Here is a 24,520-nt window from a genome sequence, read left to right on the forward strand (position 1 = left end):
GGCAAGATGGACTGTGCAAAGGCACAAACCAAACCCTCCTCCTCTTCTACCCAAACCCCTGTCTGGCAGCCTGAAATGCTGCAACACTCACTCCATGCCGCCACATCCATCCGGGACCCAAGGCAATTTTAACCGTGGGGAAAGTGCAGACAGCCTGTTGCAGGGCGAAGCTCCTTCTCTTCCTACTCCCGGACCTGGTCCCCTCCCTGCACACACTATACGACACCTTTTCCACTTTAACTGCCCTCCCCCCTTACATTAAACACGGGTTTAAATATTGTAATTGTTACACAGTACTAATCTCAGTTTAATAAACACACACAAGCAACTTTAAATTAAGGGAAAAAAATGCAATTCCATGCCAACGTGCAATAATGATATAGTAACCGTACGACTATTTCAGCCACGCTCCAGAGTACATTAAACAGCACATTAACAACCATCGCTGTAAAAACACATCATCACTACACCCAGTCGCAGCTCCCAGGAGCTAACCTAAACCCCAGACTATCCAGATAAACAAGGCTTTTAAAATGCAAGGGAGATTACAAAGCACCTGTGAGATTTATTTATATATTTTGCACAGAACACGCTGCTCATTTGATTTTCAAACCCTTCAGTTCATATTGCTAAAGAGACAGGTCCTCTGATGTCTTGGGCACGTTCATGAAAGCTAGGGGAGTCATCTCCTCGAGATTCTTTTGTTGAACAAATTACTCAGCTCAGGAGTGACATTTTCAATTATTTACATCCTGAATAAAGAAGGGAAACTCATTTTCTGGAGTTCCTAAGATAAGTTCTTTGAGGCAGATTGTACTGCTAAACATTTTCTCCTTTCGCACGTTCCCAATTTCAAAGACGACAAAACATCTTTGCCTTCTAAATTATTCCTTTTCTTTCATGATCCTCTAATGATTCAGGAGTCTAAACTTCACACAAGGATCTTTGAAGAGCACTGACTGCCAGCATAAAAGCTGAACTATTGTGACAAACTGCACAATTTAATGCCTCCATAGGAAGACGTGCAAAGGAACAAAATTACCCTAGGGAACTGAAACAAAACCTGCAAATAAATTAAATGACCTGTAAACTAAGGTACTCAAAAATATATGAGATGCTATGCAGCTGTGCCATAAAATATCACTAAAGAAGGGAGTCATTTGGGAGTGGAGCTGTTTTAAACCCATTTTACTCCAGGTTTGCATTGCAGTTGCTATTCTTACCCAGCACATCGCTGCACCTCAGATGCAGAATGGGAACTTAAGTAATACTAACTCAATTGCTTGTGATCGTCTGTCAAATACCAGCTCTGAACCCTCCACTAGGCCTTCTCCTAACATCCCCTGGGTAATTACTAGCAGATAGAGTCAATTTTCAGCCCAGGTTAATAACCAAATTCCAGCCATTTGTTCCTGCACATTGCTACTGCTTTCATTTCTCCCCAGGAAAACTGATGAGAAGTTCAAAGCTTGCTGGTGGCCCAGCAAAAGGAGCTGCTCATTAGTTCATAGCAGATCAGCTGGAGAGACAGGTCTAAGTGGTAGAAGCCATTAATTGGGTATGTTCTGCTTTCCTTGTCTAGGTAATTAATAGCTTCTAGACAGAAAGTCAAAGTCTCTCTAGAGGCACCAAAAAAATTTCAACATTCGCATACAATGTGTAGTGCCTTGCAGAACACCGGACAACTTGCAGCGAGGGAAGGTGGACAGGAGAACATCACCTCCACCTCCTCCTCCATCCCCTTCTCAGATACCCCTGTACACAAACCAACAGCCCATTTCAGCAAGAGCCCTGGCACGCAGCAAGCGCAATGCAAGGGTTTCAACCCTTCTGCATCCACAGGGGAGTCTTACCCTGAAACGAAGGAGGCTTGCACAGCTCCAGCTCCCTCCAACTTCACTCAAAGGCAAAGGGCACTTTGCAGGAGTCGAGCTTTGGGTTATGTTTCTAGACAGGCTTACAAAGCAGATGGGGATTCCTGATGTGTTTAATAACTGAACCTGCGCAAGTGGGCAAACGGGATTTCAGTGCTTCCCTGCCAAGCTCAGTCCTGCTGACAACAAGCTGTCCAAAGCCGTCAGTCAGTCCCCAGCAAATCAGGAGTCCTGGCTTTCTGATCAGGACACTTCTCAAACCACAACCTGGTCAAACTCTTTGTAATTTGCCTTTCCTGGGCTTGGAGCAATGGTTTTCAGCCTATCGTTTTACAGGCTTCTGGGAGCCTGTGGACTAGTCTGAAGGAGTCCTTGAAAGGTGACTGGAATTCATCCGAGACGAGACATCTCAAAGGGTCCGCTCTTCCACAGCGAAGCAATGAGTGCCAGCAAGATGAGGTCAGAAGCTTCTGGCCTCCCTACCCCATCGTACCAGAGTGAGGGGAGAGTTTTGCCTTATTTCCCAGCAAAATGATCAGTTGCTGGGCTCCCAGTCCACCTTGTTTTGCAATTGCTGAACTCAAAGCTATTTATTAATTATAATTATTACTACTTAAAAAAACCCTCAGCTGCCAACGTCAAGTTATTCCTAAGATGACTCACTGGCCCGATTCACTGCTGCTGCTGTGCAGGCACAAGCGGGTATCACCCGTCACCCTGCACCTACCTGCCCTGGGGCTGAGGTTTCAGATGGTTCCTCGCCCTCCAACCCTTCAGCCAACATAGCAGAAACAAAGAAAAACCACGAGGGAAACGTCTGACGCAAAGCAACCCTCATCAGCTGAGAAGCACCTCTCATGGGCAAACAGAAGTTCTAACACCGAGTCATTTAATTTGGACACAACTGGTCTGGACAAAAGCACCGGGGATGCTAGCAGAGGGAATAGCAGAGTCATAGTGCCAAGGTCAAATACTGCTTTTGTGGAGCTACAGAAACAAATTACAGCACAATAGTCTTTCCAGAGTCCATCTGAGGGGTACTTAAGGATGTTTCCCAGCACCTTCATGCATTGAGCTTATAACCTTGATGAAGGCCTCAGATTTAAATTAAGATGAACTCCGGTTACCCACAGCAAGAAACAACATGGCATCTGAAATTGTCTCTGCTAAGGCAATGAGTTTCCCTTGGTATCAAGTTGACGCAGGACAGCTTACACAGGGATAACTAAGAGGATTACCATCCCTAAATCTCCATCACTTCTGCTGGGGCAGCTGAGCTGCTCATGAAACAACTGCAGTTAACAGCCCTGGTATTTTAATGGGAGTAGCCAATGATGGTGGATTTCACTTAAAATAGCTGTAGGGCCCGTGAGGACTCTGTACCGAGACACAGACACACACAGCCCTTCCCACTGCCTCGTGGGAGCCCTACAAACCCCCCAGAGCCCACACAGGGAACACTGATCCGACCAAGCCACCTTCCCCTGCTCTTCACAGCCAACCCAACCTGTGCCACCAGGCACAGGTTGTCAGTAGTGGTCCCATGCCGCAGGTAAGGTCTCCCAAACAGTGGTACAAACATGACTCCACTCAGATGCTGTGACTTTGCAGACACTCCTCTTGGAGGGAGCAAAAGCCTCCTGCCAAGCACAGCCCCTGCCCTCACAGAAGAACTTGCTGTGGGAAATGTACAGGAAAACACACTTCTCCCAGGGAGAAGACAGCACAGAATTGAAGAGTTCAGGGGAAAAAGAAGAAAAAAAAAAAAAAAAAAAGCAGCTCAGTGCTTTTTTTAAATAGCCAAGAGGCAATAACAGCACTCCAGGTGTAAAGCAGTCACAGCAGGGATTATTCCTCTGCACAGCTGGTTAGCGTGTGTGTGTTCCTGGGCTTTGGTTGGGATGGGGGACTCCTTATTTGTTCAGCTTTTGAGCCACAATTCCAGAAGGATTCACACCAGTGGGTACTGATTACAGCTCAGTAGACACAAACATGCCACTTCAAACTGGAAACACAGCAAGTTTCTGCACTTCCCTTGAAAATTCTATAGTAGATTAAGAGCTGAAGGTGCTTTTGGACACATTAATGTGTCCATTTGTATTAATGTCCATTGTGGAGATTAATACAGAAGTACGATGTACTTCACAAACTTACAAGGAATGGTTAAGCAAGGAAACCCTGAGAAAAGGGATAATTCCCATTTTTAAATTGTACAGGAATTTTTACGGATGAACATAACCGCCCCCACTTTCCCGCCTGCAAAGTTGCATGCTTTCCCCAGGAAATTCAGTCTGCTTTAATACAAAACACTCAACCACAATTTCAACCGATGCAAGAACTGCCTGCCCTGCAAAAGGAGCAATGTCATCCTCCCAACAGTTGGGAAATAGCGGGTTTCCTATGCAATCACTGCCAGACTCTCCCAGTACTTCCAGAACCTCCCAGCAAGCAGCTCCACACAGCTCATGGGTGCTGCCTTGCAGGATGGAGATGACCCCAGTGGAAGGTTGCTGACTGACTTAGGCAGGCAGGATAGGGAGCTCCTTAGTCCTCCTCCTCCACAACTCTGGTTTAAGGGGTGTGGAATAGCTTAATTATGCCCCTCAAGGCAGGAAGAAGTCACTTGTCTTTAAATACTCAGACTTTTATTGAGTTAACATGTTTTAACAAGGTCAAGGTTTGAATGGTAAACTCCTACCCAAAAGAGAATTCGCTGCTTCCCACCTCACAATTCATCACCACCCCCCACAGTTTATTTCTGAGCCCTGGGTTAAAGTTATGAACTTTCCAGACCAAAAAAAAAAAAAAAAAAAAAAAAAAAATCAAGAAAAGAAGTCAGAAAGGGTAAATAAATCTTCACTTTCTTTGCCCTATCGTGGTGTCCCGGAGAAGCACCTGGCACTCAAACACAGCACCCACACACACCCCCTTGGAAGGGTGTTGCAGGCAGGGTGGCAGGACAGTGGGGTGTCTTCATCTCCTGCTACCTCCTGCCCAGCCTAGGGGTAAGCTCTGGGAAACCCCCTCAGTTTAAATCACTGTGGTCTCTGCAGTGAAAACAGCTGCAGAACAGCTGGCTGGGAACCAAACAACAGGGTACAGGCCACCAGAGCCAACCCCTTCTCCCCACATCTCCTACAGCACGGCTAGTTCCCAATTAGTAGGAAATCTCCAGAAACAAACAAATAAATATTGCAGACAGATGCTAGAGGTAAGCAAACAAATGCTGAATTGTTTGACAACATGGAAAGAGAAATATAAATTGCAGTCTTCCCTAAAATCACCTCCCCACTCCCCCAGCCCAAAAAAGGCTTCCCAGTTTTGTTTTTACATCAGCCACAAACAGGGCAAGACCATTCCCACATCCCATGAATCCCAATGTGCTCATTTACACCGTCAGCCTTGCCACAATATTACCAAGTCTTAGAAGCTCAGACTCCTAAGGAAAAGCACAGCATTATTTTTCAAACATACACCATTCATCAAGATCATTTAACCATGTACAGCAGAAAGCCGCTTGATAGACAGGAGCGGGGACAGATGAAAAGTTAACACATTAAACCAACAGCCCTTCCTTGCCAAATTTTACCTACTTCCTATGGCCCAGTGAGAAAGGCAGAGCATCAGGGACATGCATCACTCAGCCTGCACTTGAGAGGTTTTACTTGTCCACTTGAGCATCCCTCAGCAGTAGTTACTGACCTGAGCAAAAGCGGTATCAATCAGACATAAAGCAGTTTTAATTTCTCCATGCAGGAGTTTGTACTGGTTTGACTGAATTTGCTTTTAAATCAGGTCTTCTTAAACTGGAGCAGGTTTCCTGCTGCAATTCAGATATCCCATTACACAGCTCATCCCAGCAGCCAGCTCTGCAGAGCTCAAGCAAATGGAAAGTTGAGCAGTTCATGGAAAAAATGCTTCTATAGACGGACAAAGAAGGCAAATTTAAATAAAATTTTAGAAAAAGTCCCCTTTAATCTTGTGTGCAGAATTTACCTTTAGATTCTGGTACTCGGTTAAATAAAGGTAAAGCCAGGTTGGATGAGGCTTTGAGCAACCCGATCTAGTGGAAGGTAAGGGGGCCAGGGGGGTTGGAACTAGATGATCTTTAAGGTCATTTCCAACCCAAACCATTCTATGATTCTACGAAAACCCAGGAAGACAACACTTAGACACAAAGCAGGATGCAGGGTTTACCCTGCACCTCTTCTCTTTTGGGGCAACCTTCCCCCTCTCCCCGTCTCCACCCCAGCCTCTTCATGTAAATTCAAATTTGGCATCACATGCCTCCAAGCAAACCATCCTCCTCCCTTTACGATTTTTAGCTCCCTCAGCACAGACCAGACAGGGCCGTAGAAGAAAGTGCAGGACCCCACCTGCTCTAGCAAGAAGCCAAGTCAGCTGGTCTCTGTGTTAATAGTCACCGGCATTACTGGGGCTCTGCTCTGTATCAGCAAAAACCTCTGCCAAAGCTGCTCGCAAGGACAGCATCCACAGGCACTGGGCAGAAGCAAGAGCATCGTTTGCTGCTTCCCAGATCTGGGCTCCATTCACAGGCAAGCACCAGCAGGCAGGGAGAGAGGCATATGATGGACTCGTTCGTCATCAGGAGCAGGGAGAGATCATTTTATTGGGGTGCTCAGTGCCAGTACCAGGTGACGACAGATTGCGTAGACCAGCAATGCCAAAGCAAACAGTGTCCGTCCCACCAGACAGGAGACCCGCAAGGTAAACACACCACTGCCAGATCAGCCCCATAGCTCACTTTAAGGGAGCAGATTGTATTTCTGTGCCTTGAAACACACCTAGAATAATCTGTAACAAGGTACTTAAAACTTCAACACGTGTAAAGCCTAAAATATAATTTCTGTCAACCTAATAGGCATTACAGGTCCACAGTGTATTTTATTAGCTAGATACTAATGGAGCTACAATACATCAGGTTGCATTTTAAAAGTTCCAAATAGTTTATAAAGGCTTAATCAATCATTAAATAGGTGTTTTAAAAAATGGCTAAATCAATCGTCATAAGCCAGAGCTCTAAGTGAGCTATTGGACTTTATAATAATCTGCAATATCTCCAGCTGAGGTTCTCATATTTACCTATAAGACATCATCATTTTACAGACCTGAAGAACAGAACACACTATCTATCATTTCTTAACTATTTGTACATAGACTTTTATGTAAATATAGGCCATACATGGTCTCACTTCATGTAGGTGATGTTAAAAATACAGATAAAACATTGCGGAGCACTAAAAAGTGGTCCTTTGGGATGGCACTGGAGAATATTTAATAAAGTCAAGAGCTGCAGGCTAATTTCCCCCGACAGTTCCCATTTAGAGCCTGTCGCGGTGAGAATCCATCACAGATAGCACTGATTCACCCACACCAGAGAAAAAAACCACCTCTTCTTCCCTCCCCACTGCCAGCCACCAGGATATCACCTTCGGTAAACGAAGGAAGCATCTCTGGAAGAGTGCTGCCTACAGCATAACACTTCCCAGATGCTGCAAGCGCAGCTGGTGAACTTCGCTCACTCACTCACTCCGCAGGCTGCAAACTTGAACATTAGCAGCAACTTCCAGGGGCTGCAAACATCCCACTGCAGGTGTGCATTTGGAGAGGAGAGAAGGCATCTGTCTGCTCGGATGCTTGCTCAGCTCGGAGGAAGCTCCTGAGCAGCCTGAGGCTGTACCCAGCGCCAGTCGCCCCTGGCTTGGAGTGACTGGGACTTCAGGAACTGCACGCTCCAGGCCTGACCCGCAATGGGAAGCCGAGAGTTTGCTCCGCTGACCTAAAGAGGAGTCGATGCTTAGGAGCAGCAATTCCCATCCTTGCTCTTTGGTTACAGGCACAAGCAGTCTGTGCTCTCTCCTCCAACAGCAGACTTCTGAAAGCAGACAGGCGAGGTCACAGAATGAGCCTCGCATCTTCAGATGGAGCTCATAACACTAAGATATTTAATGTGGCATTTCTCAGGGGATGGGGAGGGAAGGCAGCTATCAGGTGCATTCCCATCATCCTCCCCACCAAGGAGAGACCCGATGTCTCACCTGAGCTCAACCTGGGGCTGCTACGTGTCTGGGAGGGACGGGAGGAGAAAGGGCCAACTGAGCAAAAAGGGAAGTATCTCTTCTAGTCCAGCAAGACAAGGTGCCTGCCAAGAAATCCACTGCCAATTCCTTGTTTGCTTTACTGAGAGAAGTTAAAAACAATAAGCAGAGGCACACAGCTGGAGCAGATGTTTTTAATTCTTCACTGCTCACAAGCAGCAGCTCTTCCCCTCCTGCTCACCCACCTACCCTCTCTGCTGGCATCCAGTGGTGGGAGTGTGATGCTGAGGACAGAGCAGAGCCCTTCCCCAATGCCAGAGCCATCCCTCGAAGCTCCCATCCCAGCCCCTCTCAAAAACCTCCCTGGGATGGGTTGTGATCAAGCACTTCCGCTTGCTCTTTGTCATTCATGCCAGGTAACCTCTGTAAATACTTCTTAGCAATCCCGAAAAGCAAGCCAGGCTGCAAGAGATGCAGGAAAGTCTGTTTAACACGTAGACTGATGCATTAAAATAACCCACCTCCTGTGGCACCACTGTTCCCTTTAGTTATCAGGGGGTATTCAAATTTCTCAGTAAAACTGCTAAACTTTAAACCATTTTAAAAGTCTGCATCACACCCATGTGTGTGAAGTGGAAAAGGGAAAGGCATCCTGTCCGCTAGTTTAAAAAGATGATTTCAGGTCACTGTCCCCAATGAGAGCTACTCAGCTAAGATAAGATCAGCCACTAAGCAGGATTACAAATTTATCTTCCCTCAGTAGTGCAATCTTCCACTAATAATCATATCACAGAAAATAATATAGAAAATATTTTAAGAATTGCACTTTGAGTCACTAGCAAGGCATGAAATGCTTGCAAGAGGCAAAAAGCAAAATCTTTTAACTGCAAGGGTGACACGAACCACCGATGGGGAGCACAGATGCAGAAAACAAGACACCACAACCCTGGTGTCAACAACAGCACAGGAAAACCCAGGCAGTGCTGTGACACTGCATATCAAACTAGCAGGGCTCAGTTGGGAGGGAAGATGCGAAGCATCACTAGCTGACTCACCCCGAGAAGCTGGGATTTGATGTGCTCTGCTTCCGACAGTACTTCTCTGTACCTGTAACTTACATCTGGGCAGTGCCTTCCTGCCCCAGGACTATAAAAAAAAAATCGGTACAGACACAGTCTAAGACATCCAACCCCTTCAAAGGATTAAGGGCAATTTTTATACTCTCACTCCCAGCCCCAGTCACACACTCCCTTGGGCCAGCCCTGCCTTCACCTGGTATAGAGCAGAGGCAGTTCCAGGAGCTAAGCTGGCAGACAACTACCGTGCAGGTACAAAACTTTAAACCAACATTAAACCTGCCAATAAACTTTTAGAGACCACAACCGAAATGCATAAGCCGCTACACCTAGACCCAAATCTAGTGATTTTGAGTGTGGATCAGAAGTATTTTCCAAAATTGTGCTGGAAATTAAAACCTATATATGCAAGTAACACAATTTAGGGATGCGGACTTCCTAGTTTCCCATCATCATTTGCACAAAGACTTCAACCTCATCGCACTAATCACTGCACCGGGCAACAGTGGACTGCTCCATCAATGATATCATTGGCAGATTTAATTACAGTGCTGATTACATCATCACCCACAAGAGATTATGCAGCTTTCCAAATGGCACCAGCAGCTTCTAAATAGCTTAGGTAGGGAAAGCCATGAAGGACATACATATTTAAGAAGTCTCACGCTGTTAATTTAATGGAATGACTTTCAACACTATCTTTTGGAAATATCAGTACATGGACAAAGTATTTTCATATGCCATTGCCAATGTTAGTGAGCCAGCACATGCTTATGAGAATATTTTGGTTCCTGGAAAAGTCACACACGCACACTCACAGTGAGTGAAGGACTCTGCAACAAGGCAGCCAAGACTGAGACTTTGCGTGAGTGTAACCAAGAAGAATGTCATTGCTAGTCGCAAGGGAATGGGCAACCCAAGATTTGCCAAGTGCACGATAAGGAATGTGTGCACTGAACCATCTCTCTCCAGGATGGGAAAAATACTTAGAAAAGCCTATTTAAATGACTCTCAGCAGAAGATAACAAAGTTTAATAACAGGAACTCAAATGAGAACCAAGCACTCGTTACAGAATCTGGCACTATGTGTCTGGGAATGTGAGAAGGACAGCGTTTTGCTGTCCCCATGCCACACACCAGCGTTAGATCTGTCATGGGTAGCTGCTTCTTGCTCAGCCTTCCCTCCTCTGTGTGGATTATTTGCAGCAACAGCATTAGAGCAACCATCAAGCAGATGCTTAAGAAATGCAGAATGACGTTCAAATGACATCTATCCATAAATCAGCCCAAACCACAAACATCTGAAGAAGATTTTCACTTAATCCAATTTACTGTAATCTCTCTCTTTAGTTAAAATGACAGAAATGTCAAAATGGGACTTTATTCCTCTGTCAAAGCATCTCATGGTGAAAAGGAAAATAAGCAGGCTCTTACATGCAGCACCACTTATTAGGTTAGAAATGTCAAAACTGTACTTTGATTCTCACTATTAGCAGTCACATCCACATGCTGTGCCCTTCTGTTTCACTTCATTTCCCCTAAAAGCGAACACAAAGCATATGCTTGATGCCAAGCATCATCTAGGCAAAAACGCAAGTTACCCATTTTTTGTTTGATGACCCTGCGCTCATCTCCATTCGAGGGCATGCTACCACTCCTAGGGTCTCTCTTATATCACATATAAGCAGTCTTATTTACCGTCAAAGGTCTCAGGAAGACTGCATTCTGCTGTTTCCACAAAAATAAAGCAACAATCCAAGCCTTCTCAACAGACCAAACTTAAATTGCTTTCCCCCATCTCTCCACGTTAATTAGCAAATGGGGTAATTGACTCTCTGCCTCGGAGTTAAGCACATGTGTGTCTGCATATATATTTCCGCATGTGAGTGTGTGTATCTTTTTTCCCAATGGTCACAAAAATTAAGCCATTATCCAAGAGTCCAGGAAAGTGAAAGAAAAATACGTACTGTCAGGAGCAGGGTCTTCATGCATTATTTAACGAGAACTCAGTTGGCAAAACTGGTGTTGTTTTTATATAAAAGCTAATAGAAATTGTACCTCCAGGTGTCAAAACACTGATGGTAATTCCTGCTGCCTCAGACATCTTGATGTTTCAATTTTAGCAGTATGAGGAGCCTGCAGGGAATCCAAGAGGGTAAAGTGCTTGTACTCAAAGAGAAGCAGAGAGAAGGAGAGCCTTTTTATTTCTTTATAAAGGGCTCAGGGGAACAGTTCTACTCACTGGAATTATCAGATCTGGTTCCCCTGCTCCTTCCCTTCCTTGAAAGAGGAAAGAGCAAGATAGGCTAACAAGGAGTGATTGTATCCTGTCGATAGAAAAAAAAAAAAAAAAAAGAAAAAATCAACAAGGCTGCTAAGAAGTAGCATAAAGACAAAGAAGTGAACAGAAGATATCATTGGGGTGCAGCAGCACAAGAGCAGCTGCAATTAATGGGATGCTTAAACAATTACTACAGAACAGACAAGCTGCGATAGAACAGCAATTTTAAAGCTTTTGGGTTTTGTTTTAGTTTTGGGTTTTTTTGGTTTTGGGGTTGGTTTTTTTTTAAGTTTGTGCCTAAAAGCACAGCAGCATGTTGGACCCCTTCATTACTAACTTCCAACTGCACTTTTTCATTTCCACCCTTGGTACCAGAGAAGATCAGAGCTATAACTACCTGCACAAGACCAAAGCCAACACAGGGAAGCTTTAGGCTGCTGACACTGGTGCACCTAGGGTCCTCTGGTACGCATTTATATATAGAATAGCTACCTGCTAGCTTTCATTTAATAAAAAGGATGTTAGTTCCCCACATCAGCAAATGGAAGCATCTCCCAGACCTTCCTCCCAGATCTTTACTGTCCTTGCAAGGCACTGCAGATGCTGGCTGATCTGCCAGTCTTGGTCTTTATTCTCTGCTCAGAAACCTCCAAGGTCACAGATGACATCTCAACTGCCTCCTCCCACTTCTTAACCTTTTCACAGCTTCCTCCTAGATTCACTTTGTGTAAGCCATGGTGGAAGCAGCTGCCCACCTTTGAAACCCACTGCTGACAGCTGAAGGATAGCTGTGTACAGCACCCTATAGCACAAGTACACTTCAGGAATGAACCTGTAAAAGCAAATGCACGCTTCCACCCAGTGCAGTGCTTGCTGCCAAGGGCTTTTCAAAGGCATTAAAAAAAAAAAAAAAAATTGACTGTCCATCTCTCTTGCTTTCTCTCCCCACTATCTGCACACGTTCTGCCACCCCACAACTCCTCTTTTTCTGATGCAGCAAAGATTTGACTTCTGGACTACAGCACAAATTCACTGACAACTTACACCCCTTTGGGTCAACTCTGAGGACAGGATCACACAGAACAGACTCAGCCCATTGCACCTACCCAGAGCAATGACGGGATGACGGGACAGTAAGAGCTAGAGATGCATAAAGTGTCCTCTTCCTGACCACCCCTAACAGGTACAGCAAACTCTAGCCAAAATCAGAGCCACAGCAAAGGCACGAGACAATAATAAACACTGACAAAATTTCAATAATTAATTTATTATGGCACCTATGAAATAGTTGTTTCAGGCCAGTGTCCCACCTTAAAACCACGGACAGTCCAGGCCACCATCCCCAAGCACCCCAGCAGAGGCTGCGAGGAGGAGGGTAGATCTGCACAGCCCTCAACATCCGCACTCCCGGGCTGCAGCTTCTAGGAAAGCCCCGAGAAACACTTCATGGTCCGGGCGCTCCCGTTTCCGTATTGATTCCACCAAGGGATGGCAGGGGGGACAGACAAGAAGAAAACAATAGCTCGGGAATCCACAAGCAGCTCGCCATGGTGTTCAAGGGAAAAAAACCCAGCTTCTCCAGGCAGCCACTCAGCCAGGGACATAAAGGTCTTGGAGAGATCCTTTATTGGGTCATGAACTTTCACAACCCCATTGCAAAAACAGCACTGAGGAAATTCCCAAGGAAAAGTAAGTGGATGCAAGAGCAAGCTCAGCCAAGGAGTGCCAGAACTGCTGCCGATCACATTTCACCTAAGCACATGCCCAGCCCTTCACACGCACGCTTCTTCCACCTGGCAGCCCACCGAGCAGCACAACCACCCCCTGGACCTGCATCGAAAGCATCCCAGGTCCTGCCTTGCCTTAAACCTGGAGCATCGCAGGGACCGGGCAGGGAGCAGGGCACCTCCCTCCCACCTGGATCTGCATCCTGCAAGGTTTTCCCAGGCAGCTGTACCAGGCCCCCTCCCCACTCACAAGTCCTGCTCAGGCATCACTTACAGCTCGCCAATATTTCAGGGACTGGCGGTCATCACTCCCAACTGCCCCAAGAGAGCCATTTGTTGCCTTCTTGCTCCTCCAGCCATGTCTCACAGTGCACGGTATAAACTTTAAGAGGCAATGACCTCATCGAAGCTGGGAAGAGGGAGGCGGGGGAACTGGCTACTTGCCACCTTCTCATTTTTCACATAAAAAAATAATTATGAGAGAAAGCCCACTTTATTCTTATAAAAAAGAAAAAAATAAAATCCCATTAGAAGCAGCAGGCCTGCCTTGGAGCGCATCACTTGTACAGCAGCTTCCAGAGCAGCACCTACCTGGGGTGGTGCAGAGTGGGACCCCCAGCACCCCCTGTACCCCTGCTCCAAGACATAGCCCCCCAAGCACCCCCAGACACCCCACTGCTCCACCAACTACTTCAGGAAACATTAGGCTACAGTGCATCTGGCTCTCGTGTCCGTTAAGGCTGACTTCCCCTGTAAGTGCAGAGAGGGACTTCCAACTCTCTCTAATTTGTAACTCCTCCAAAAGGGCAATTAAATAGGCAAACCATAGCTGGTGACTGGGACTTCAGTTCAGCTCTCTGGGATCAGGCCATGAGACAGGGCTCTGCAGTGAGCAGTAACTGCAAGGCACATCATTAATTTTGCCCAGACATGTATTGCACCCTATTTCTGAATGCACATATAGCATGTGTGCGGCACTCTGTAGACACAGGATACACGAATCCTGCATACTCACACATTTTATATGCTCGTATTACTTATGTTATAGATTCACACATACATTACTCATAGCTTTTAAGAACAGAACATACAGTTCATCTTGGCATGAATCCCAGAGGAAGAAAAAAAAAAAAAAAAAGCCTTGCAGTAACAAATCTAACTCGCATTGAGTCCAACAGCATCTGTGGTAGGAGTCAGAGCAGTATTATGGATCATTAAATTACTGAATTATTTCGTATAGCACACCCATGTGTCTCTGATAATGCCAGTCAAGCCTGATGTTTCAAGGGACATTTCCTGACTTGAAGAGTGCCACCACTTCCCTAGTTTTTGCCTGTAACTGTGGGAAACTGTAGAAAAAGCAGTTTATTTCTGCAGTGTGCATTCAACAACCCCTCATGTACATCAGTTCTACTGAGGCACCCCTATATTTCAAGTTAGGGCCCAAACATGTTCATATGGGACTGTAAGTGTCCCTAAAAAGTGCAGTATCTCTGAAGTTAAGCATGCTAGCCAACACTGGGCTCCACTCTCTAGAGCGGACTGGCACAGCAGTAGGGGTATTTAATCTGTGCACACCATACAACAATGGCGAAAAGTCAGATGAGCACAGACTGAGAATGTAACTCCCTAGTAGGACACTGCAATGAAGGAAAACATTTAAAAAAAAAAAAATCACAGCATGCTGCAGCTTCTATATGCCTTTGTAACCTCCACAACATGTTTGCAGCATATCAAAGCATTCTTCTTCATATCCCCCCCAAAAATGGGCTTCGTCCACTCTTAGGAGCTTTACACCCAATGTCAGAGAGATTTAAAGTCACAGTCATAACATTCTCATTTACTAAAGGAGAAATGAGGACGATGAAGCGAGGCACAGCTCACCCCAGCTCAGGTGGCACCGACGCTGCCCTGCTCCAGCCCTCGTGTCCCACCCGCAGCATCCCCCTCCACAGCTGCAGCTTTGCAGCAGCAAAAGCACGATCCCGCAATCTCTCCCAGGCAAGGGACTCCCACCACACCAGAAGCGTCCTCCCCAGGACTATAGGACCACGACCCTTAGAACTGGCAAAACCACCCGACCTCAAAGTTTTGCGAGTAGAGTTTACCAGCAATAACTCTATGCGACAGCCAGCACAAAAACAGCAGCTGCGAACTCCCACTGGCCTGACCGAAGTCAAAACACACCACGCGCTGCTTTTCAGGCAAACCCAAATTACAGCATCATCTGCTGACTGTTCCCGGGATGAACAAACCCACATTAATTATAGGCTAAACTTCGCAATTCACCTCTCAAAAGCACGAAACATCAGCAAAACTGCTTTGATCACACTGACAAATCCCTCTCCAGCCGACGGAGCAACGCGTGAGACCAAGGCATTCAGGAAAAAAGAAAGAAAAAAAAAAAACAAAACTTTTTCTCTCCTTTTTCCTTATTGCTACCCTCCCCCCAAAAATACACGCTCCAAGCCAAGGAGGGCTAGAGGGATAAAATCACCTCAGAAAGCAGCAGGGGCTCGCAAAACCTCGCACTTCGCCTCCGTTGGCAAACGGCTGGCCACCTCCGGGCAACCGCAAAAGTGTATTTGCAGCCTCCAGCACTAAACACTGTTTCTGTGTCGCCGGGCCAAGTCCCAGTTTTTCAAAGCAACTTCTTTCTGCTGTGGCCTAGTTTAGCTCTCCAGACAAAACGCTACCAAAACAAAAGCAGCCCAGCCAGCCTGGGGAGGCGAGGAGGGGGGTACTTACCTAGCAGCATCCCTGCATCACCTCCGTGACCTCCTGCATCTTTAGCAGCCACCCTCTCAACTTCAAAATAAATAAATAAAGAGAGGCCACACAGCCTTAAAACCAAGCTGGAAATGAAATGGAAAGCCTGTAATTATTTCTCAATGCTCCTGCCAGTCTCAGCCTATAAACACAGTGGATTACATAAGTCCACCCCTCCTGTTTTGAAGCCAAAAGTATGAGCTTTTCCTCCAGCTCTGGCAGCAAGTAATAATTCCTCGTCGGCATGGCAACGCTGGCTGGCTTCCAGCAGACAATGGGCGAGTTGAAATACTGCTACGGCCTTTTTATAGCTTAGCTCTGAAAAACCTCTAAAATATTAGCTATCTGATGGCTAACCCAACTCGACAACCTCTCCTCCTTTAACCATTTCCTTCCTGCGCCGCTGCCCGGCGTCGCCCAGATGTATGGTCCAGGGTCACCGGGTGGTGGTGCAGGGGATGCTCTTCTTCCTGGGGACAGCACACGGGGACCATTTCCCATTTAATGGATTTGTTGACTTCTCACCGGCACAGCATCTGCAGTAACTGCCACAGACTCAGCACGATGTCTGGGTTTTTCTGGTTTTATTTCAGTCTGTTACTCAGCAGGTACATTTGCTCTGCTGCGTTCGCTCCAGCAAGCTGCGCACAAGGTTCTCCTCTCAGCTAGCCTAGCTTGTGAGAAAACAGACAGCAAAACAACACTTGTGCATGCAATTTTGTCATTGCCCTCCCGTGCGACCAGTGATGAGGCTTGTGGGGCTCCGTGTGCAATTTGTGGAGCTGCAGGTAAGCAAGACGCTTTACAAATCCTCTCTCAGCAAGTCCTGGGAGAACTCATCTGTCCTTTCAGGATAGCATTGCAGGGATGTCCTGGAAAACCAACTGCACTTGAGACACCCTGTATTCATGTGGCAGTGTAGGGCACTCTGCCCATGCACAGTTTGGGCTTATTCTGCAGCTGAATGAGTTCAAAGCACTAACGCAGCCCAGTGAGACTGAGGACCAGCAGCAAAACTCAGAGTAGGAGAAGACACTCAAGACATCATTCAAGTCAATGATGTAGTGAAGAATGCTGAAGTTAAGGAGCCTCGTGATTGAATTTCAACCAAATCCTGCCAAAATGAGCAGCTAACACAAACACACAGCAGCTCCCAAGATCGCGTGAAGTTAATATTTACCCTTAGCACACACACACAAAGCCGCCCAGGATGACCCCACTATGTCCACACCCTGCACAGACCCTGACCACCTGAAAGCCAGCAGGTCCATCACACCAGCCTCATTTAGTCCTCCGAGCAGGAGCTCAGCGAGTGCCACCGCCATGTGCTGGCTCACTGCAGCTCTGAGTAAAACTCACCCCAAGGGCTGGGAGATCCTCTGCAATTTGCTGAATTTTGCAAGTTAGCAAAGCAGCAAAGAAAACAATAGAAATTAAAGAGAAAATTAAAATAGCAGAGCCAAGGCCACCACAAAAATACAGTTAGCTCTCTTCTCAACGCTCGAAATAGTGTTGCCAGCGCTCATGATCTGGCTCCAAGCCTGGCAACGGCTCTGGGAAACCCAAAGGCTCCTGCTCTGCATTGGTGGCTGGTGACTCTCCACCACCAGCCCTCATCACACAGGTGGCCTGCTGCCCCTGTGATCTCAAGAAAAGGCTTGAATGCACCACCCATGGGAGTCTTAAACACTCCAAAATCAGAAGGCAAACAAAAAAAGAACATTTCTTTCTCAATCTCATTAAGTCAGAGAGCATGATTATGATTTTGATGTGCAAAGGTGGTAACATTGCTTGGAGCTCTAGTTAAATTTATTATTTTATGGAGATAAACATACTAGGAGACACTAAATGCAAACCATAAAGGTTCCTTGGAACCTTTCAGGCTCACAGCTGCTCAGCCTTTGCTATGAGGCTGCACTTCCTAACGCCATGGAAGAGCCTAATTCTCACAGTAATTATCCGAAAAAGAGTCAAGCAATCGTCTTAGCACAAACCAGGATGAAGCAAACCCTGGCAGATGCTGGTTCTTATAGCAAAGCATCTGAGATGGCCAGAAGTAGCAGTTGTTGCCACCAATAATTAAGTGCACAGTGTGCTACTGCAGAGCCAGGCAGAGCCACACATGGGGGACAAAACTAGAACTGACACGGAGCATCTACCTGAGTCCCATGAACCGAGAACAGGCTGAAGAGAAGACACCTTACTCTCTTAATGCTGTTTTTTCAGATGAGAACTCAGGGACACATGCCTGGAACACATGCATTTTCTAGGGGAGAATAATTTATTTTTTTATTTTTAAGGGCAGATTTTCTGGGTTCCACCCCAGTAAATAACAGGCGAACAAGCCACGGAGAACTGAAACCTAGGAACTTGTGTAGGGATGGGATCTAGCCCTGCTCTGCTGAATGCTGCAGGCACATGGCTACATTTCATACTCCACTACTCCACTGAAACCTCAGTGGGTCTCGGGGATACCTTCCTGAGCAGACTGCATTCCATCCCAGTCTCCTGTCCCATGCCCCACAACCTCCTTCACAACTTGCTATTACCAAGATGACATCTAAGAACAGGGCTACAAAATACCCTATCCCCAACCTGAAAAGAAAAAAAACAAACAAAACTATTTGGGAAAAACAAAGCCGATGTTTTCTCCTGGGTGTAATGCACCATACACACGTGCCTGCAAAGACACGGCACCTTCAAAGCAGGCATCAGGAGCCACAGGAAACAGAAAATAATAAAGTCAGAGCTAAAAACTCTGCAGAAACCTTGCTACCCTTACACAGACCAACCTCCCTTCTCCAGGCAAGGAACATCCCCACCACGACCCCAGACACACAGATGTGTGATCCAAGACGGGGAACAAGTTGCAACTACAAAGCCCTGCTGAAACTTTACAATGGCATCACACTACACATGCTCTTCCAGCTTAAACCCTTAATTAAAGGGACTATTCTTTACAGCACTGGAGCCACTCCAACTCCCATTGTTAAATTTAAAATAAAACCCTGCAACCCCACAGCATCTGTAAGACATTAAAATAGTCAATACTGACTTCTTTATTCAGCTTTAAGACATAATCTAATAATTTTTCCTCTCAAACCCCAAATCTAAGGCTGTAAAGAAAATAACCAACAGCACCTCTTACAGGATGCTTTTTTTTTAAATGAACCTTCTGTAATAATATCCTTGACCTTTAACAATTCAAAACCGATTAAAACCACCCGAACACGTACAGCCTCCGGACAGACTGCAAGACCAGGATGCGTTCAATGCTGGGTGTCAGGATGAACCAGACTCTGTAGCACAGAAACCAGCTCCAAATACAATCCATTCATGCACAAGGACAAAACAAGAAAGAACGCAGATTTGACCAGAGAAAATCACCATGAACACAGGAAAAATACATCACAAAGCCAATTTTGGTCATTGCTAATAAAGCTGGAACCACAAGCCAGAACCTTGTTTTTATGACCTCCGTTATTCCAAGGTGGGTCTTCACTTCTCCTCTGAGAAGGAACCACTTGCAGCCACTTACAGCTCCTCTACCACCACTCAGGTAGTCCCCATGGTCTGGAAACCACCCATTCAGCCATGGCAAGGGATCCAGACATGATGACTTCCCTGATGGGACTGGGAGAAGAATTTGGGCTGAACACCAGCCTCTACAAAGTCAAGGGGAGCAGGATTACAAGCCCAGTCTCCAGGAATATCACCCATCAGCAGCCTCTGAACACGTGCTAGCAGACCATGACAAACCTCCACATTTCCATAAAGCTCATATAAGTTTAATAACACTACTGGTATTCCTCCTGCAAGCAGTTTCACAGCCACAGATACATTCTGGGGTGGTAGGTAGAAGAGGAGAAGACCCAAAGATTACCAAATTAGCGTGCAGTTCATGAAGCAATGGATGAGTAAAATCTTCCCTGCAACAGAGGCATGCAAGGTGACCTGGATGAACGAGGCAGGTCCACAAGGTGTGTGAACATTCCCAATGAGCACAATCTCAAGTATGTGGCTGAATTCTGCTCTGCTCTGCCCAAGGTGCACCTTGTCCCCACCAGGAGCCTGCCCGGGGAGGGGTACCAGATCACGGACCGGTTCTCACCAGCAAGCAGCCAGCCTACACAGCAGCCAACTGCACAGGCACTTTCATCTCTGTTCGGGTGGTAACATCTTATCTGCGCTATGTTCACAGGCACTCCTGTCTGCTTGCTCACAGCAACTCTGCTGCACCAAAAACATGAAAAGGGCAGCGAGGTTTGCACAAAATCCCAGTAAGTTATCTCCAACAGTTCCCACAGCCAATTAAACTGTTCAGTCATGCATGCTTTAAAGTTCATAAAATTAAAAAAAAAATTAAAAAAATCACAAAAACAAATACAAAAGCCTGACAATTAGCGGAAGCAGGTTTGTTTGATCAGCTCTCCCCCACCTGCCAAGTAATTCTGTGGCCACAGTAGCAAATCTTTCAGGCAACTCAGTCCTGTGCACTGATCCTACCACACAGCTCCCAGCCTCCCACCCCCACAGCTGCATGGCCAGGGCTAAACCACCCTCTTGCTCTACAAGCCAGAGCCTTCAAAAACACACCCAGCCCCAGGTAAAATTACACACTGGGCATACCTGCCTCTACTAGTGGAGCCTGCACCAGACAAAGAGCTTTGCGTGGGCCAAGCCACGTCTTTAGGAACAGGCTCCGACGTCAGAAAACGCTGCTAACACAGGCAAAGCAAGGAAGCACATGGCACGTACATCAGAACAAAAAGGATGCTGGATGAGGAACACAAAGAAGGGAGAATGCAGAAAAAGACGACTCATTCAAGGATCTGTACAAAAGCTGGCATTACCAGGCAGCACCCCTCCAACTGGATCAACAAGTCCAGCAGCAGAGTGTATCCCATGGCCTTAACAAGCCCACATCAGCAAAGCAGAACCAAGGTTACACGCACACAAACCCAGCACGTGGTAAGTAGCCATGAAAGGAGAAAATCTGCACTAGTAAGAAGATAGCTTAAAGGGGGGGGGGGGGGGGGGGGAACAAAAAAAAAAAACAAAAACCACACAATAAAGGGGAGTGGGGGAAGTATTTAACCATGTCTTTCAGAGAAACAAATTAGAAGGAAATAAAAACAAAATCAAGAATCTGATCCCAAGCTGTGCTACAGCAGTAAGTATTCTCTAACTGTTTCAGTGAGTTCTGGACCATGTCCTTGTCAAAGGCACTGCCTAGGCTATTTTAAAAAAATTTTAAAAGCATCAAAACTTAGTTCTCCAAAAGGCATACCACTACAGCGTGCAGGACCCTAAGTATCTTCCTAAGACTTGGGAGAGAGTTGCAGAAAATGGAAGAGGCCACATGGACAACCAGACCCTGCAAGCAAAGCAAGAACATGGTTAAGATATTCAAGAGCTAAGTGACAAACCAGAGAAAACCCCAGAAAGACCAAAAAAAACCAGCTAGCTCAGACTGGATGTGGAAACAGGAGGCAACCAAGATCAGCGGAAGTACAAATCACTCTTGTGCAAGCCAAAAAGCTAGGTACAGATTTGAGGACAAGTGTCCAGCCACCAACCAGCAGAAGTGGTAGTCACAGGGATTTTGAAACAAGGCTGAAACCCATCAAAAGGAAAGGGTCAGTCCATAGCCAACCAACCACCACACCAGTCCTCTTTCAGAGGATTTGACATTCCCTCATTTGCAGCCTGAAACAGAAATAGCCTGTCAAGAAAAAAAAAAAAAAACAAAAAAAAAACCAAAAAAGCAAAACAAGAAGAGGGCTGTACCCTGGTCATGCAATTCAGATGCTTCCCAAACACATACACTGTTTTCTGTTTATTTTCAGCTGGAGCTTCCCCTTCACATCCACCTCCTCCCTCCTTCCACTTACAAACTGATATGCCATTTAAGATCTCCTATCTGCTGGCTCTGCCCACTGCATCCTCAGCATTTAAAATAAGCAAGCTATGACAAACGCTGGGTAAACCCAGTCACTATGAATATTGCAAAAGCAGAGTGGCTGAGGGGTATTGCAGACTAGTCATATGCTTCAATATTTTGTCCCCAAGAGCTCAGCCAATCCATTTAGCAATGGAGCAGGACTAATAATAGACGCAAGGATACAGAGGAGATAAATGTACACAAGACAAAAATAAACCCCAGCCTTGTATAATTTTAATACAGGAGCTAAACTGGGAAATGATAAATGAAGACTGTTTCCACAGTTGAGTCAAGAGGAAAATTTAACTCCCAACAGCCCAAGAGCAAACACACATTCAAAACTGGATGGGGGACTTTCTGAAAGCTAAAGGATTGGATGAGCATCACTTGTTAAATAAGTTTTTCATTATTTCAAATTACACCAAAAAACCAATGCTTTACTGTTTTCCAGGGCAACCAGAAGCAGATTTTATACAACTGTGCAAGTTCTCAGACATCAAGTGCCTGCAGTCGTGGGGCCAACATCCGTCTCAAAAAGTTGCTTTCAGCTCCCTGAAAGCGGTGTAGCTTCACGGCAGCTCATTTTGATCTCAGTCAGTGATCCCAAATTAAAGCTTTAATACACTCATACACAGCTATAAACTCCTACATACATTTTTCCTTTATGAGTTTTAGCCTGCCTCCAGTCTACATGGTTAACCGCGCTCCCCCCACAGCCCTGCCTTTGCTTTAGAAAACAACCTCTGGTGTTTAATGAGATTAACTATTTCCCCACAGAAGTTATCTGAGGGATAACTCTTCCCTTCCCACAGGAATACCCAGAGGAGCCTCAAAGATTTCACAACCTTAAGCCCTGTGTCATCACGAGTTACTTCTGCGTACACAAACACCTTCTGCGTGATCAAACGAGGATGCAGACACAGGGGCTGTGGGCCAAAGGAGAGCTACTATCCTCTGATCTGACCTCTGACCAAATGTCTCCAGCCCAGGGTTTCACCCAGCAGCTCTCAGACGCTCCCCAAGCCTCCAGGCATGGGAACCACCACGTTCCTCACCGATCTGCCGCAGCGTTCATCACCCTACCTGTCCACCCAGCCTCTCCTACGCGTGACCCTGTACACAACCAGGTGCTCCTCAAAAGGAGCTCCAACTTTGCACAGAAGTGGCTTTGCAACTGGCCATGGAGGTGCCTCTCAAAGGGCAGCAGCTACCAGCAGCCAGGGTCCTGCCATGTACAGCACGAAACGTAAGTTGCCATGCCGGGTATCTGCAGGTACCTTGACAAATTCTCTGCTCTTCAGCCATGGCTCCCGTTCCCAGGATGATACCAGACCAGCTCCCTCACACCCTTGGACACCTGAAGCAGGACTCCAAGCAGCCCTGGTATTTCTCCCATCTGATTATCTCAAGCTCTGGCTTTCCAACTCAACAGGCACAGGATCATTATTCAAGAGTGATGCGAGATTGGCCAGAGCAGATCTTTTAACCACATTGAAGCCCCTCCTCTGCTGAATGACTGCTTGACCCTCTCCTGGCCAGAGCAGATCTTTTAACCACATTGAAGCCCCTCCTCTGCTGAATGACTGCTTGACCCTCTCCTCTTCCCTCACAAGCCAGCCCTGTCCGTTGCTTCAAAGCTCATTAAAAGGTCTACCTGGGGCCTAATGACCACAGGAGCATCCTTCTTCAGGAAACTCTTGGATTGGAAGGAAGTTCATGCTGGCAGATCATTACCAAAAGGATAAAGGCATAAGAAACTGCTCAGAAGCCCTGTCCCTATCACTAACTTGAGGACAGGTAGGATGCTTCTAGGCAGTACCTAGACTCAGACTTCTTTCAGTGAAGTAAGACTGGACCAGGCTAAATTTCATTCCATGTTTATTTCTGCTCAAACCGTCCTACTAAAGAGGAGAAAACAGTCATGTTCCAGATGGGAGAGACTTTTTACAGCAAGCCATGGATATCTGCCACACTTCGCTGAAGGTCCTTCATCATGCATACAAGGTATAATGCTGTCTAGTAATCTGAGGAAACATCCATGGGTTTTTCAACCTCCTCTAGAAATTGAGATTCAACAGGAAACCACAAATACACCAGGCAATTAATTTTTCTTTACCAAATGTTTCCAGTCATGTCGCAATTTTAACAGTAAGCAAACTATTTGGGTTCTTTCCAGTTCTTGTGCAACAAAGTTCCTCATTTTTCATTTTATTTTTTAAATAATCTTGCTGAGATTTTTAAAAAAGAGTTTAAAACAAGTTAGGAAGTCAGTGTGAACAGAGCATACTCTCCCCACTAAATATTTACCCCCCCAGAGGTTTCCATATCACATAGCAGAGGTTTTGTACAAACAACCAAGTAAAGACTTTTCCCAGCTAAAAATACAGCTAACAGCCTAAGAAATAAGAGCAGAACAACATATCTACTGACACAGGCAATGCCAAGCTATCTGAACCACATAAATAAAAGTCTCATTCAAACACTTCCCCACTCCCCTCCCAGCACCATTCCAGGAGAACAAAGAAACATTAAGTCTTACTTTCCTGGTGTATATTTGATCAGACCTTCTGTTAACACAATATGACAACAGCAATGAAGAGAAGAATATCACAGCTAAACAACCGTCTACCATTCCCCTTCCTTCTGCTGAGTCCTTGCTGACGCAAGGATGGAGCAGCTGCTGTCTGTTTTTAAACAGCTCCATATTTCATAAGAAGCTGCTGATTTCTGAAAGGACAGAAAACCCAGCCAATGGCTTACAAAATAAGAACCAAATGAAAGCAATTCAGG

At 45.9% G+C, this 24,520-nt stretch overlaps 1 protein-coding gene across 16 annotated transcripts in view; it reads right to left on the reverse strand.

Annotated features, from left to right (window-relative positions):
- NCOR2 (nuclear receptor corepressor 2) overlaps positions 1–24,520 on the reverse strand; it is a 260,465-nt gene that overhangs the window by 191,914 nt on the left and 44,031 nt on the right. Inside the window, exon 1 of one of the 16 annotated variants that reach the window (XM_052798057.1) lies at positions 15,766–15,847. The exons of 14 other annotated variants lie outside the window; for them this stretch is intronic. The gene's annotated coding sequence lies outside the window, so the exon portion shown is untranslated. Of the gene's footprint in view, positions 1–15,514; positions 15,534–15,765; positions 15,848–24,520 lie in introns of those variants that run through there. One more of the 16 variants, XM_052798058.1, reaches the window with a different exon arrangement.

The sequence above is a fragment of the Harpia harpyja genome, chromosome 9 (assembly GCF_026419915.1).
Source record: "Harpia harpyja isolate bHarHar1 chromosome 9, bHarHar1 primary haplotype, whole genome shotgun sequence".
NCBI lineage: Eukaryota > Metazoa > Chordata > Aves > Accipitriformes > Accipitridae > Harpia > Harpia harpyja.